This window comes from Capsicum annuum, unplaced genomic scaffold (assembly GCF_002878395.1).
Source record: "Capsicum annuum cultivar UCD-10X-F1 unplaced genomic scaffold, UCD10Xv1.1 ctg78744, whole genome shotgun sequence".
NCBI classification, from domain to species: domain Eukaryota; kingdom Viridiplantae; phylum Streptophyta; class Magnoliopsida; order Solanales; family Solanaceae; genus Capsicum; species Capsicum annuum.
In genome coordinates this window covers 22,543-27,692 of record NW_025889260.1, presented here as the reverse complement: position 1 = coordinate 27,692, position 5,150 = coordinate 22,543, and the positions used below count along the sequence as shown (strand labels likewise).

The window sequence follows — 5,150 nt, the reverse complement described above, 5'->3', positions numbered from 1 at the left end:
CATCTCAACTTGAGAATGTTAAGCACAAGTGTGTCAGATATAATATCTTTTGACCGAACCAGCATTGATAGCCTTATCTGCCATTTTTCCATCCATATTCGCAAGTTGCAAAGCTCCATTTGATAATACATGTTTAACTATGTATGGACCTTGTCAGTTTGGAGAAAACTTTCCTTTAGCCTCTTCTTGATGTGGAAGGATGGGTTTTACAACAAGTTGGCCGACCTCAAATTTTCTAGGATTTACCTTCTTATTGTAAGCTCGCACCATCCTCTGCTGGTATAATTGGTCAAAGAAAACTGCCGTCAACCTTTTTTCATCTATTAATGATAGTTGTTCTAGTCTAGACTTAAACCGTTCAGTATCGTCAATCTCGGCTTCAACAATGATCTGAAGCGAGGGAATTTCAACTTCTGCGGGTATCACAGCTTCAGTCCCATAGACTAGTAAATAAGGAGTTACGCCAGTCGATGTACAGATAGTTGTAAGATATCCTAAAAGAGCAAATGGTAATTTCTCATGCCACTGTCGAGATCCTTGGACCATTTTCCTAAGAATCTTTTTAATATTCTTGTTCGCTGGGACGATAAGGGGTAAAATTATGATGCACAATCTTGAATTACTCGCAAACCTCCTTCATTAGATGACTATTGAGATTGGTTACATTATCCATGATAATGGACTTCGGTATACCAAAATGACATATGATGTTCGAATGAACAAAATCCACTACTGTTTTCTTTGTGACTGATTTGAAAGTAACAGCTTCTACCCATTTGGTGAAATAGTCAATAGCGACCAGTATGAATCGATGCCTATTAGAAGCTTTTGGTTTTATTGGACCGATTACGTCCATACCTCAAGCAACAATGGACAAGGAGCAGACATAGGATGCAGCTCTGAAGGTGGCAAGTGAACCAAATCATCGTGAATTTGGCACTGATGACACTTAAAATTAAAGCAAAAGCAATGTCGCTCCATAGTCAACCAATAATATCCTGCCCGCATAATCTTCTTCGCTAAAACATATCCATTCATATGCGAATCACATACCCCCGAATGTACCTCATTCATGATTCTTTCAGCTTTCTGAATATTAACACAGCTCAACAAGTTCAAATTTGGAGTTTGTTTGTACAGAATCTCCCCACTTAATAAGAAACCATTAGCAAGTCTCCTAATAGTCCCTTTTTTATCTGCATTGGCGTATATTGGATATTCTTTTGACTTTAGGAAGCATTTGATATCACAGTACCAGGGTTCATTATCTGGTTCTGCATCAATTATGTTGCAATAACCATATTAATCTTGTATCTGTATCTCCAATGGGTCGATATACGTATTTCCTGGGTATGGGAGCATGGAAGCCAGGGTAGCCAGAGCATCAGCTAGCTCATTGTGGGATCTGGGAATATATCTAAACTCGATAGACTTGAACCTTTTGCTAAGGTCCTCTAAGCACTGTTTGTATGGAATGAGCTTGATATCTCTCGTTTCCCATTCATCTTGAATTTGTCGAATGAGCAATTCGGAATCTCCCAACACCTCTAGCTCGCATATATCCAGATTTATTGCTATATTTAAACCCATGATGTAAGCTTCATATTTTGCTGTGTTATTAGTACAAAAGAAACGAAGTCGTGCTGTGGCGGGATGATGACGCCCGGTCGGTGAGACAAGAACCGCCCCAATTCCTACTCCTTTGACATTGACCGCCCCAATTGAATTAATCTTTTCATCAGGAAAGTAAGTTCGTAAAGGCTTATAATCGTTGTCAACTAGGTTTTCTGCCAAATGATCGGCCAATACTTGTGCTTTTATAGCAGTACGAGTGACATACACAATGTCGAATTCTGTAAGTAAAATCTGTCACTTTGCCAATCTACCTATGGGCATAGGTTTCTGAAAAATATACTTTAAAGTATCCATTCGAGATATGAGGTAGGTTGTATAGGACGAAAGATAGTGCTTCAATTTTTGAGCAATCCAAGTTAGGGCACAACATCTCTTTTCTAAAAGAGTATATTTTACCTCATAACTCGTGAATTTCTTGCTCAAACAATAGATTGCTTGTTCCTTTTTGCCTGTGATATCATGTTGTCCTAAAACACAACCAAAAGAATTATCCCTCACTGACAGATATAGAAATAAAGGCCTACCAGGTTTCGGTGGGACCAATACTGGAGGATTTGCCAAATATTCTTTAATCTTATCAAATGATTCTTGACATTCGTCTGTCCATTGGATAGCAACATCCTTTTTCAACAACTTAAATATTGGTTCACATGTAGTGTTGAGCTGAGCGATGAACCAGCTTATATATTTCAGCCTTCCAAGAAAACTCATGACCTCAATTTTACTCTTTGGAGGAGGCAATTCTCGAATGGATTTTACCTTGGAGGGATCCAATTCAATGCCTCTGTGGCTAATTATGAAACCCAAAAGTTTTTCGGATGAAACTCCAAATGCACACTTGGCTGGATTGAGCTTAAGATTATACTTTCACAACCTTTCAAAGAATTTTCTCAAGTCATATACATGATCGACTTGTGTCTTGGACAAAATAATGACATCATCAACATATACTTCTACTTCTTTGTCTATCATGTCATGAAAAATAGTAGTCATAGCTCTCATGTACATAGCTCCCGTATTCTTTAAACCAAATGGCATGACCCTATAGTAATAAGTACCTTACGGGGTGGTGAAAGCAGTCTTTTCTGCATCTGTTCCATCCATCAAGATCTGGTGATATCCGGCATAACAATCCATGAAACATTGGATCTCATGTTTAGCACAATTATCAATAAGGATATGAATATTGGGTAGTGGAAAGTTATCTTTAGGGCTTGGTTTGTTCAAATCCCTATAATCAACACAAACTCTGATTTTACCATCTTTCTTTGGTACGGGCACCACATTAGCCAACCATGTGGTGTACTGAGCGACCCTAATCACGTTTGCATTCAATTGATTCATGATTTCCTCTTTGATTTTATCACTCATGTCAGTTTTAAACTTTCTTTGTTTTTGCTGGACCGGTGAAAAATCAGGGTATGTAGGCAGTTTGTGGACTACCAAATCAGTGCTTAGCCCTTGCATATCATCATAAGACCAAGAAAAAATATTTTTATACTCGAACAAAATCTGAACAATACCATTCCTGATATTTTGATCCACATGAATACTTATTTTTATTTCTCTAACCTTCTCACCAGTTCCCAAATTTATCATCTCAGTGTCATTTAAATTGGGTTTGGGCTTATCCTCAAATTGATTCAATCCTTTTCTGACTTCCTTATTAGCTTCATCTTCATCATATTCATCTACCGTTTGGTTTGCTGATTCGAGATTAGACAACTTTTTAGGATCTAAATGTGAACTTCACGTGCATGCCGTGTTATCAGAGCCAGTATTAATATAACTGAAATAAGATAAAGATAAAAAAATGAAAATTAAAAGAGGTAAGAAAAGATGAATTTACTAGGAAACTTGAATTTCATTTCATTGAATTGGAAAGGATAAGAGGGCTAACATCAAAGCAGAGCAGCTAAACTAAGTGGATTACAACCCTAAGAATAATCCAAAATACAAAAGAAAGAAAATCAAAACAACAAAATAAACTACCAAGACTCCTTCCTCGTGGGGAGAGAAGTGGCTTCCTAGATAGTGAGCTTGACATTTGGCTCGACGAACTGCACATCTGCATGGCTAGGGCCTTCATCCATCTAAACCATGTTTACTTCATAAAACATTTTCTTGAGACCTTGACATATTTCATCCACATCTTTGTTAGCAAATGGGTCTTGATTTTCTTCCTTTTGAGCTTTCGTAAAAGATTGGCTAATGTGTGGAACTGAACTTGTCAAGTGCCAAGCCTTCTTTTTCTGTTCTTTCGCCCATTTTCTATCTGCTGCAGTCGAATTAAAGCCTAAGCCAAAGGTGTTGTGGCTACCACATGGATCTACAGGGCTTATAATTCCTTGCAGTGAAACCCCTAATCCTTTTCCCGGTTCATAACCATTTTGTAACATTTGGCTAGCCACCATTGTCACGCCCCAAATTAAGGACGAACAAGAACCGTATACACACATTCTACAAGCACTCTATGACGTACACAAGGTTATGGAATAATGATGATCAAGGTATTCAATAAGAGTCGCATATATACATGAGGGAGTTATATTAACAAAACTATACAATACCACACGATGTCCATGAAGCCTCTAGTCAGTTTAACACGCTATACTACAAGTGACTAGTTGGAATCCGGCCCGTCATGCCCAACTAGACACCTGTACATATAATAAAAAATACTAGGCATAGACTGGCTCCAGAGAGAGTTGGAGCTCACCAAAATATCAGCTGAAAACGGCAATAGAGCCTAACGTGGACGTCTGCGATCAGGAGGATCAGAGCCTGCATTAATAAAACATAGTGGGCTCGAAACATTAGTACATAAACAACATGTACAGGTATGAAAGTAGACAGAAGCACAGCTGGACAAACATAGAAGCTCATATGAGTCAAATGGTAATGTAAAAAACGTATGAGCCAACAAATAACACATATATTATATGAACTAATAACTTATGCACCAACCTTATTAGCATTTTATATAATATTTAACACAAGCGTTCATTATAATAAAGGACTTATACTTTTCCTAGGTGATGCACTTACCCTCTAAGTCGTACAGATGATCACAAGATGGCCTTCTGAAGGCAATCTGAAGCAAGTATAAAGCATATGTTGCTTCCTACTCATTGTTATGATCTCACATGTGTAACTATAATCGCAGTCTATATCAAGGTACGCCCCGCCCAGGGGCTCACTATGAGGGTCTGCCCGCAGGCCATTTATGCTATATGTTGGCTCGAGTCAGGGAAAACCAATACATGACGTTCCAACTTAATTCAAAAATAAATGATGCCACAAAAGTGGGTACGCCCAATGATTGGGCTCGCTATAGTGATCTAGTCTCGACCCTGTGCACAGAAGCACGTCGAGCGATATGCCAAGCCAACCCTACGTACCTTTCCATCGTTACTGCATATCAAATAATGCCTTAAAGGCCTATGGCATATGAGTTACGATATTAATCATCTAGATAGAATATATAGATGCAACTATGCCATTACTATTTACTT

General features: G+C 38.3%; 1 pseudogene; it reads right to left on the bottom strand.

The window, feature by feature from the left end:
* Nucleotides 1-246: 246 nt before the first annotated feature.
* Nucleotides 247-4,049, bottom strand: LOC124894969 (annotated as a pseudogene).
* Nucleotides 4,050-5,150: the final 1,101 nt, after the last annotated feature.